A 12,398-nucleotide genomic window follows, 5' to 3' on the forward strand; every position below is an offset into this window, starting at 1 on the left:
TCTAAGTATGTTAAAGAGTGAAATGCAAGAAATAATATAGTAAGACAATCTTGGAAAAATATATGGGTGAATATTTATTTTATGGTGGAAGAGATGCCTTTAAGCATCAACTGATTGTTCCAATCCCTTCAGCCTCTTGTTGTTGACCCTTATCCTCTAATAACCAAACAAAGCAACACAGCTCCTCATCAGACCTGCTGTCTATTTACTCAGTAGTTTTGAGGGCTCCTTGTGATTCCCAGGTCATTTTGCTCTAAAATCCTTGGTCTCATTGAATCCTTGACCTACCTTGCTGCCTTGCTTGTGTGGGTACTGAACTTTTCAGTGGTTCATCCCTATGGTCTTTCTTCACCATGTCCCCAAACCTCACTAACACAAGGATGATATATGTAAGACTTGTCCTAAAGGTATGGGTAAAAAGAAAGATTTATAATGCAGTACAGAACAGAAAACTCTTTTTTTAATGAACATTTAATGCTGTATAGTTCCTAAGTTATCTGTGCAACACTTCTTCCTATATAGCTCTCAGCCAGCTGGCAGGTGACTGGAGACTAGTCTACTTCTTGGAACCTCCTCCCATCTCCCCTTGTCTCCCTGTTCTAGGACTCTCCTTACTCCTGTTACCTGGGCCATGAGCCATGAATCCAATGCTTCCAAGTCAGTGCTTTCAAACTTGACTGTGCTTCAGAATTACCTGGAAGGCATGTCAGATGCTGCTGCTGTGTGTCATAAGGAGATTTGAATTGGAAGATGGGGTTGGAAAGTGAGAATTTGCATTTCTAATAAGTTCCCAGGTTCTTCACATGCTGGGGGTCACAGGTTGAAAACTGATCTACTTCATGGTAAAGAGAAAGTTGGTCCTTTCTGAATTTCCCTGTTTCCACATTATGCTCAATGGCATTATGCTCATTGCACATCCTCTATCTAAATGCCACTATTCAGTGTTTTCATTCTTTCGTTTAAGCATAAGAATAAAGGAAGAAAAGTAAAAAAGAAAAAATAAATATTTTTGGCAATATAAATATAAAAAATAATTTTTTCTTTAAGTTAAAAAAAGAATAATAGTTGTATATGTGGGATACAAGAAAGAGCAAGGAAATTTCATATAAACATCTACTTCTGGTTCATTGACAACACTAAAGCCTTTGACTCTGTGGATCACAACAAACTGTGGAAAATTCTTAAAGAGATGGGAATACAAGACCACCTTACCTGCTTCCTGATAAACCTGTATGCAGGTCAAGAAGTAACAGAACCAGACATGGAATAATGGGCTACTTTCAAATTGTGAAAGGAGTACATCAAGGCTGTATATTGTCAGTCTGCTTATTTAACTTCTCTGCAGAGAACTTTCATGCTAAATCCTGGGCTGGATGAATCACAAGCTGGAATCAAGATTGCCAGGAGAATTATCAACAACCTCAGACATGCAGATGACACCACTCTAATGCAGAAAGTGAAGAGGAACTAAATAGCCTCTTTATGAGGGTGAAAGAGGAGAATGAAAAAGCTGGCTTAAAACTCAACATTCAAAAAACTAAGATCATGGCATTGATCCCATCATTTCATGGCAAATAGATGGGGAAAGAGTTGAAGCAGTGACAGATTTTGTTTTCCTGGGCTCCAAAATCAATGCAAATGGTGACTGCAGCCACAAAATTGAAAGACATTTGCTCCTTGGAAGAAAAGTTATGACAAACCTAGATACCATATTAAAAAGTAGAAACATCACTTTGCCAGCAAAAGTCTGTATAGGCAAAGCTATGGTTTTTCCAGTAGTCATTTATGGATGTAAGATTTGGACCATAAACAAGGCTGAGTGCCACAGACTTGAAGCTTTTGAATTTTGGTGCTGCAGAAGACTTTTGAGAGTCTCTTGGACAGCAGGTAGATCAAACCAGTCAATCCTAAGGGAAAACAACCCTGAATATTCATTGGAAGGACTGATGCTGAAGCTGAAGCTCCGATACTTTGCCCACCTGATGCGAAGAGCCAACTCATTGGAAAAGGCCCTAACGCTGAGAAAGATTGAGGGCAAGAGGAGAAGGAGATGACTGAGGATGAGATGGTTGGGTGGCATCACTGACTCAATGGACATGAATTTGAGTAAACTCCAGGAGACAGGGAAGGACAGGGAAGCCTGTCATGCTGCCATTTACAGAGTTGCAAAGAGTTGGACATGACTTAGTGACTGAACATTAACAACAATGTGGCCTACAAGTTATTAAAATGATTAGAATATAAAGATCATTTCTTCATAAAGAAAAGACTAATAACCAAAATTGAGACATGCATAATCAATTCACGAAAGAAGAGATTCATAAATAATGAACCCACAAAAGTTTAAAGACTGCCTGTTAAAACATCAGTGAAAGAGCCTTGAACCTATACATTGGCAAAAAATTCTTTTAAAATGATAATGCCTGACATCCAGTTTACAGTAAAGGAGACATTCTTGTATGTTGATATGAAAATTCATATGGGAAATAAATGACTGCAATCTTTCTGCAAGAAAATTTGACAGTATGTAACTTCACCATTAAGAATTTTTCCTAGGGAAAAATGAGACATGTGGGGAGAGAGTTGCATTGGAAGGCACAGTCTTAACCACTGGGCCACTAGGGAAGCCCCCAGTGATACTGTGAAGATGGAATATATAGGGATTTAACTTCTCCGTTCAGACTAGCTAGGTAAAAGGGTGGATATGAGTGAAAGATCAGAGATGGAGGAAGACGTGCTGGACCTAGACAAGACTGGAAAAGGACAGAAGGAAGAGCTTCTCCTTTTGTCTGAGCTCATCTCCTCCACTGAGTTACACTTGGGAATCAGCTTATATAGCTCAATGCAAGTACATTTACTGCTTAAGATAAAAGTGTTTTGAATAGGAAATAGGTCCTAAGAGAGAGATAATTGAACAGGTCCCGGTTGGTGAGAAACTGCCCAGTTTTTACCTCCAGCTTGTCCTTTCAGGGTGAGGGTAGAGGAGATGTGGGTGACAGGACTCTGCCCCCCAAGGACACCTTGGCCTTTGATGAGTTTGTGTCTTTGCCCTAAGTAGAGCCTGGGGACTGGGTTCTAACTTTACTTTCTTGGCTGACGTATTATGTGTCTTAAGGGCCAGTTGCTCGACCTCTCTGAACCTTAGGTTCTGACCCTGCCACTCCAGGTGTGATAATGACCTGTGACCAATGAAAAAACAGAAATGAATCATGTGATTGCCAAGTCCTGGTAGGGATAAACCTCCAGATTCCATTGGCTGGATCTGGGGCTAGAGATGCCAGCCTTGGCTTCTTGTTAGGATATAATAGAAATCACAGAAAATTTGTTTTTGTTTTAATTTTGGACCCGTATACTTATCTTTTATTCAAATACCGACTCCCTTGCAGCACAAGCCAGGAGACAAAAGACTCAAAGTAGTTTTGAATTTTCACTTTTGCTGTTTACTGCTGTCACTCTGAGCAAGTAATTGTTTCTCATCTGTGAAATAAAACAAGAGGTTCATTGCAATAATACATGGTTCTGTCAAGTTCTGAAGATATGTTTTTCCTCCTTTCCCCTTTCTCCAGCTCTCCCTGCCCATCCCCTCCTCCAGCATCATCACAGGCCTGCAGGGACTAAAAATGACCCAGGCCATGCTCAGTGTGTGCATGCTCTGTCACTCAGTCATGTCCAATAAACAGACAAAACCAGAAAGAAACAAAAGCACAGAGAATGATGGGGAAAGATAGAGAGGCCCCAAAGGGAGGGAGAGACACAAACACAATTGGGAAGAAGGCGGAGAGAGGCACAGAGAACCAGAATCTGCAAGTGGGCTACAGACAGGGAGAGAGGAAAATTAATGCTGGGAGTATAATTGACATCAGTGGGAGGAGAAGGAGGGGGCTCAGCAGGAGGAAAAAGGTGGGAGATTGTTTCTTCTTCTCTTTGTGAAAGAAGAAGTAAAAAGACTAGAGGAAAGGGGCAAAAGACATGGAGACCCTGTTGGAGAGTCAGGGGGATAAAACATGGTGAAGATGCAGATGAATAAAGATACAGGGAGACAAGGGAGAACACAGGAGGGAATATTAGAAAAGCTGGGAAGGTGGTGTGTGAGCCAGGCCTGCGAGAAAAAGGCACCAGAGGGCAGAGGAGGGCAACTGGAGCAACAGAGAGCCTGCAGAGGCCAGACAGGGGAAAAGAGAGACAGGGCAATCTACAGGGCAGGTGGAGAGAGGCAGGGGCAAGTCTCCCAGGGAGAGAGAAGGAGATGGAGGGGAGGGCAAGAGCAAGAAGATGGGGTGACTGCAGGCAAGGGAGGGCTGAACAGAAGGGTGGAAGCAGAGGGAGCCGGAAGGTGAGGGAGATACACAGACAGTGGAGGATGAGGGCAGAGAACTGGGTTCCAGGGGGAGACCCAGAGAAACCCTGCAGGGACGATCCCTGTGAGTCAAAGAGGCAGGTACAGAGCGAGGAGAAGAGGAGAGAAGCAGGGAGGCTGGAGATGACTGAGCTACAGGCAAATCCAGTGGCACAGCAAGCAGTAAACTGATGTCAAGAGGCCAGAAAAAAAAAAAAAAAAAGGCCCAGAGTGAGCTGAAGATCCAGTCAGGCAGAACACCAGAGCTACACACTCAGAAAGAGGATCAGAGAGATGAATGAAATGTTTGGAGGCAGAGAAGCCCGGAGACAGCAAACAGAAAAAGAGACAGAAGGAGGCACGTGGAGAGGGATGGAAAGTAAGAAAGAGAAGGAGAGGCAGAAAGAGAGAGAGAGAGAGAGAGAGAGAGAGAGAGAGAGAGAGAGAGAGAGAGAGATAATAATAGACCCAGAGACAGAGGAAGGAATAGATAGACATAAAGAGAAAAAGAGGCAGACTCAGCCAAGGAGATACTCACATAGATGTGGGGAGAGAAAGCAAGGTGAGCAGGAACAATGGACCAGGTCCTACCTGGAGCTTCCTGCAAGTCTGGGGGTGGGGGGCAGTTGCAGCCTGGCTTGCTCCCCAGAATGTCTGTGGGCACTGCTGTCCTGAGATTATAAACCGTACAGGGAAGGGAGCGGTGGGCAAAGCTCCCTCAGTCTCAGGGGACCACTCCTGGGTGACATGTGGCCCCAGGACTCTAGCCAGGAGCTAAGTTCCTTCAGTCCTTTCCGCCTGGGGAGGAAGCCCCAGGCTCCCACTCAGTAGCATCACCCCTGCTCAGACTAGGCCCTTCAGCAGGCCCAGGGAGGGCAGGGGGAATGTAAGGCTCACCTGGGACAGGACTGTGGACGCTGGAAAGGAGGCATGCTTGGGAACTCAGGAAGGACCCTGAGGGCTGGATCTTTTCTCAGCTGCTCCTCCTTTCACAGGAAAAAAAATGAGGCCCCCCTGGGAGGTGTAGGGTGATGAAGGCTGTGAAATTGTCCTCTCCTTCTGCCAGGGTGCATCCCAAGGGCTGTTTTATCTATTAAAAACCGTAGGAAAATTTTCTAGGGCCCTAAAGCTTTAGTCTACAGACATATTAGAGTCACAAAAGATATTATCGACTCAAAGATAGGGACCCCACAGAATCAAAAGTGGTTCCCTGTTAAATACAACATTTTATTAGTTAGTCAGTGGCAACTCATTAAACCTACATATAATCATATCAGAAGTGATATATTATTTATATTTGATGTGGGACATGGTACATTTTTTTGTATCTAGTAAATAACAGTGCCCATGAAGGGTTGAAACTACCCAGTGCCTCTTGGGTTTCAGGCCCGTGAGGGTGTGTTCTGTCATTTCAAGTATTTGGTGAGAAGCTCTTCTTAGAGAGGAGAGAAGGGACCAGGCTCCCAGTGTGACCCCTCACTTCACAAGGTCTGTAGCACTGAGGACTTCAGACAGGTAACAGGAAGAACTTGCCTCCTGCAATTGTGAGTGAGGCAGTGGTAAAACCTTTTGGAGCGTTCTTTGTGATGTCTCGGACCAAGGGGTAGGGAGGAGTTCAGTCCTGCCTAGAGGGCAAAAGAAAATTCAGGCTCCATCCTTCCCAAGCATGAGAAAGTCCCCTGCCCACACACACCCCAGGGGAACTGGAGTTACATTTGTTTCTAAGCCAGGTATTTCCTCACAGGAGCCAGACTGGGACTTGAGGTGAAAGCTGGGAGCCAACAGGGGAGAGCTGATGAGAGTGGAGCCCAAGAGCTTAGCTTCTGGGACAGCAGGCTGCTTAGGCTGGGCCACTTGGCTCATTCTAGCCCCAACTGCACTCTGTACTCCCCAGATGAAGTCTCTTCCCTCTCCTCCTTACTGGTCATGCCTGTGACCACACAGAGTGCCGAGCGTTTCCTCCTGGGTGATGGTCTCTATCCTGCTCCCCACTTTCCTGATCCTGACCCCAGAACGGAGTCCATTGCAGCACTGACCAGGCCATCCCCTCTTCCACTCAAGGGGAGCTCAGGGTTTCATGGCATCCAAGTCCAGGTAATTCTGACTTCAGCTCCCTCTGAGACCCTCAGGGCTGAAGGCCTTTACCTGCTCCAAAGGGAAGCGCCAGCCCAGGGGACTCCTCACACCTCTGGAGGGCTGTTTCTTTTCTCACATTCCACTGGACCAGCCTGAAAAGCCCTCGCCTAAGCTGTCTACCTCAAGGAATGAGGGTTTCCAGTTCTGTGACATTCACATGGTGGCTGTAGCCATCTTTCTAATCTGCAGCTCTGATTTTGTTCCCCCTGTCCCAGAGGCCTCATTGGTTTCCACGTGTGGAATTTAGTCTCAACTCCTTAGTTCCGATGCCAAAATCCTTCTAGCTCTGAATCTTGTCCATCACTCCAGTTTTCCTTCCTGCAGCTCAATGAAGCCTCTGACAAATGTTCATCTAAGAAAAATAATAAGGAAAAGACTCATGAGTTCATTAAGAATTCGATTCGTTCAAAGTCATTATTCTATTCATCAAAAAAAAAAAAAAATGAAAGGAATACTTCTCAGGAGTGAAAATAATGAACATGGAAAAAATATTAAAACCTATATTGAGTGAAAAAAAATCAAGCTACAAAAGAATATATATATTGTGTAACTCAATTTTAAAAATTATAGAAACAAATAATAAATTATCTAAGAATTGTGTTATGTTTCTTCAAAAATATTAATGAAAACAATTAATAACATTAGACCTTGAAATGTTAACTATAGTTCTTCTTGCTTCTTCTGTCTGCTCTCTGGTGAATGAGGCTAAAAGTCTTGTAGAAGGTTGTTGATTATAGAAGAACTATGATCTGGCAACTGCCTAATGAAAACCACTTCACAGAAAGTAAATCAAAATGAAAATGACAGAGGGTTAGGTCCCAGATTTAGGAACAAGCTAAAATCCCAGAAAACCAACTAAATGAAGTAGAGATAGGCAATCTTTCAGAAAAAGAATTCAGAATAATTATAGTGAAGATATCCAGGACCTAGGAAAAGCAATGGAGAAGATGCAAGAAATGTTTACCAAAGACCCAGGAGAACTAAAGAACAAACAAACAGAGATGAATAATACACTAGAAGGAATCAGTAGTAGAATAACTGAGGTGGAAGAACAGATAAATGACTGGAAGACAGAATGGTGGAAATCACTGCTGAAAAACAGAAAGAAGACTGAAAAAAAGTGAAGGCAGCCTAAGAGAACTCTGGGACAACATTAAATGCACCAACATTCATATTATAGGCATGAAGGAGAAGAGAGAAAAGACCTGAGAAAATATTTGAAGAGATTATAGCTGAAAACTTCCCTAACATGAGAAAGGAAATATTCAGCCAAGGCCAGGAAGCACAGAGAGTCCCAGGCAGGATAAACCCAAGGAGGAACACACTGAACAGATAATAATCAAACTGACCAAAATTAAAGATAAAAGATTAAAAGCAACAAGGGAAAAACAACAAATAACATACAAGGAAACACCCAAAAGGCTATAAGCTGATTTCTCAGTCGAAACTCTACAGGCCAGAAGGGGATGGCACAATATATTTAAAGTGATGAAAGAGAAGACTCTGTAACCAAGAATACTCTACCCAGCAAGACTCTTGTTCAGATTTGATGGAAAAATCAAAAGCTTTACAGACAAGCAAAAGTTAAGAGAATTTAGTACCACCAAACCAGCATTATAGCAAATGCTAAAGGAACTTCCCTAGGCAGGAAACACAAGAGAAGAAAAAGATCTACAAAAAATAAAAGTCACTAACTTGTGTCCGACTCTTTGAGACCCCATGGACTGCAACATGCCAGGCTTCCCTGTCCTTCACTATCTCCCAGAGTTTGTTCAAATTCGTGTCTATAGGATCATACATATTGATAATTATCTTAAATGTAAATGGATTAAATGCACCAACCAAAAGACATAGACTGGCTGGGTGGATGAAAATATGTGTATGTATGCATTTCCACTTACCACATCACTCTACTTAATCCCTAAATTGTATGTAATTATTTTATACTGTTAGGTTAATCATGTTTCCATTATGGCTTGCAATTGTAATTATCTTTTTTTTTTTTTTTTTTGGTCTGGCTATTGATTGTGAAAACTGATAAACCGCTTTTACTATTGTGATTAGATTTGTGTTTTAGATGCTCAGTTGTGTACAACTCATTGTGACCCTTTGGGCTATAGTCCACCAGTCCCCTCAGTCCATGGAATTCTCCAGGCAAGAATACTGGAGTGCGTAGCCATTCCCTTTTCCAGGGGATCTTCTCAACCCCAGGATCGAATCAAGGCCTCCCACTTTGTGGGCAGATTCTTTACCTTCTTAGCCACCAGGAAAAGCCCGTGTAACTATTATTCATTTTAATACAATTGTATCACAATTGGTCAACAGAAGATAATAGAATTCTATATCACTAAAACTACCATTTAATAGAAAAACCTGTAATCACTTTTTAAAATCCAGATGCACATTAGAATTATCTTGGAGTTTTTTGAAAAATACAAATGCCCAGGTATTGTTTTCTTTCTCCAAAGCTCCAGATGTGATTCTAATGAGCAGCCATGTTTGAAAACTACTGAACTATATATCTTTCACTTTTATCTAGTTTGTTTCACTTTTTTCCATTTCATATTCAGTACTCCCATTTCATTTAGTTTATGTTTCCTAATTTCTCTCTTATTTTTTGTTGTTCTTTCTCAAACTTTTACCAAGTATAGTAGAAAAGCTATTATATACATATATTACTAAATAGTACATTTAATATTAATATTAAATTCAATAATAATTAATATTAAATATTAATTAAACATATACATTCAATATATATTTTAGAAAACTTACGAATTTTTGCCTGGCTAAAAGTTTTATGACTTTTTGGTTTCATTTGTTTGACTAAGATGAATAGAATGCTAGATTTCTAATTTATATTCACTCAATACTTTGATGTAGCTCCATTTATTCTGGCATCTAGTATTACTGCTAATGGCAAAGGGCATGGCAACCCATTCCAGTATTCTTACCTGGAGAATCCCATGGACAGAGGAGCCTGGCTGGCTGCAGTCCGTAAGGCTGTAAAGAGTCGGACACAACTGAGTGACTGAGCATGCATGCATTACTGCTAAAAGTCTAGAAAGCTTTTTATCTTAGTGATTTTTTAAAAAAACAAATTTGAATGAGGTTTGACACTTCTGATCCCATTCTGAAAATATAAAGAAATGCTATGTTGTAAAAATAAAAAACAGTCAATGCTAACTATAGGGTTTTAATCTGTTGTACCTGTCACTTCCAGAGCGTCTCCCTCTTCTTTGTTTATTTTGGCTTCCTCCGTTTGCAAGTCTCTTCAGTGTCTAATTTCCACCCTGACATAAGGAGGTGAAGGTGGTCACTTATTTAGGCTCACTTGTTCAGTTGTGCTGTGGGGAGGGAGGAACACTACAAACAAATATCACTAGTGTGGGGGCACTACTTGCAGTGTATGGACCACTCACTAGTGTGGGGGGACTACTTGCAGTGTATGGACCACACTGGGTTTGCCCCAGCTTATGGTGCCTGTGCTTTCCCCCTCTACACTGCTCAGGCTCCATGTTGCTCTGAAGGGAAACTGTCCAAAGCGGGCCCTGGGTTGCGTGCTCTTCTCAGGTCTAAGCTGCTCAGGTTCAGGTTCTGGGGTACTCCACAAAGACACAGACTCGGTTGGGCTTGAATTTTGTGCCCTTCCCAGGTCCGAGGAGCTCAGGCGACCAGATGTTTGCTGAGCACACTATTCCAGGTGTACAGTGCGTCTTTTCACCTCCCCAGTCCCAGCTGCTTGATTTCCTGGGTGCGCTGCAAAAGCGCCATCTCAGGTGTGCTGTGTGTCTCCTCTGTGGGGCTGATCTCAAATGGATGAATTCTTAGAAAAGTATAACCTTTCAAAATTGAACCAGGAAGAAATAGAAAATCTTAACAGACCCATCACAAGCACGGAAATCGAAACTGTAATAAAAAAATCTTCAAACAAACAAAAGCCCAGGACCAGATGCCTTCACAGCTGAATTCTACCAAAAATTTAGAGAAGAGCTAACACCTATCCTACTCAAACTTCCAGAAAATTGCAGAGGAAGGTAAACTTCCAAACTCATTCTATGAGGCCACCATCACCCTAATACCAAAACCAGACAAAGATGCCACAAAAAAAGAAAACTACAGGCCAATATCACTGATGAACATAGATACAAAAATCCTTAATAAAATTCTAGCAAACAGAATCCAACAACATATTAAAAAAATTATACATCATGACCAAGTGGGCTTTGTCCCAGGGATGCAAGGATTCTTCAATATTCACAAATCAGTGTGCTACACCACATTAACAAATTGAAAGATAAAAACCATATGATTATCTCAATAGATGCAGAGAAACCCTTTGACAAAATTCAACATCCATTTATGATAAAAACCCTCCAGAAAGCAGGCATAGAAAGAACATATCTCAATATAATAAAAGCCATATGATAAGCCCACAGCAAACATTATCCTCAATGGTGAAAATTTTAAAGCATTTCTCCTAAAGTCAGGAACAAGAAAAGGGTGCCCATTCTCACCACTACTATTCAACATAGTTTTGGCCACAGCAATCAGAGAAGAAAAAGAGATAAAAGGAATCCAGATTGGAAAAGAAGAAGTAAAACTCTCACTGTTTGCAGATGACATGATCCTCTACACAGAAAACCCTAAAGACACCACCAGAAAATTACTAGAGCTAATCAATGAATATAGTAAAGTTGCAGGATATAAAATTAACACACAGAAATCCCTTGCATTTCTATACACTAATAATGAGAAAACAGAAAGAGAAATTAAGGAAACAATTCCATTCACCATTGCAACGAAAAGAATAAAATACTTAGGAATAAATCTACCTAAAGAAACAAAAGACCTATATATATAAAACTATAAAACACTGATGAAAGAAATCAAAGATGACACAAATAGATGGAGAAATATACCATGTTCATGGATTGGAAGAATCAATATAGTGAAAGTGAGTATACTACCCAAAGCAATCTATAGATTCCATGCAATCCTTATCAAGCTACCAACGGTATTTTTCACAGAGCTAGAACAAATAATTTCACAATTTGTATGGAAATACGAAAAACCTCGAATAGCCAAAGCAATCTTGAGAAAGAAGAATAGAACTGGAGGAATCAACCTGTCTGACTTCAGGCTATACTACAAAGCTACAGTCATTAAGACAGTATGTCACTGGCAAAAGATAGAAATATAGACCAATGGAACAAAATAGAAAGCCCAGAGATAAATCCACACACCTATGGACACGTTATCTTTGACAGAGGAGGCAAGAATATACAATGGAGAAAAGACAATATCTTTAAGAAGTGGTGCTGGGAAAACTGGTCAACCACTTGTAAAAGAATGAAACTAGAACGCTTTGTAACACCATACACAAAAAATAAACTCAAAATGGATTAAGGATCTAAACATAAGACAAGAAACTATAAAAGTCCTAGAGGAGGTCGTCTCCAGGAGCCCTTAGAGACAGAGTCCCTGGCAGCGGCAGTGGCGGCAGGGGCAGTGCACCGGCAGATTCATTCCATCACCTAAAAACTGGTGAAAACCATTAACTGAAGATGTCGAGCAAGACAGCCAGTACCAACAACATCGCCCAGGCACGGAGGACTGTGCAGCAGTTGAGAATGGAAGCCTCCATCGAGAGAATAAACGTTTCAAAGGCATCAGCAGACCTCATGTCCTACTGTGAGGAACACACCAGGAATGACCCTCTGCTGATGGGGATACCAACTTCAGAAAACCCTTCAAGGATAAGAAGACCTGCACCATCTTATAGAGAAGTAGTGAAGTGGATCCTCCCCTCTTCTCAACAAAGCAAATGATGAGCAGCTCTTTGAAAAGATTTACCTTCAGCTTATTTGGTAACCACTGCTAATAACTAAAATGCTCTTAACTTGGATTATGGACTCTGAAGTCT

General features: G+C 41.5%; 1 pseudogene; it reads left to right on the top strand.

The window, feature by feature from the left end:
* The first annotated feature begins 11,930 nt into the window (after window positions 1-11,930).
* Window positions 11,931-12,398, top strand: LOC139180068 (guanine nucleotide-binding protein G(I)/G(S)/G(O) subunit gamma-12 pseudogene; annotated as a pseudogene).

Source organism: Bos indicus, chromosome 3 (assembly GCF_029378745.1).
Source record: "Bos indicus isolate NIAB-ARS_2022 breed Sahiwal x Tharparkar chromosome 3, NIAB-ARS_B.indTharparkar_mat_pri_1.0, whole genome shotgun sequence".
Taxonomy (NCBI): Eukaryota; Metazoa; Chordata; class Mammalia; order Artiodactyla; family Bovidae; genus Bos; species Bos indicus.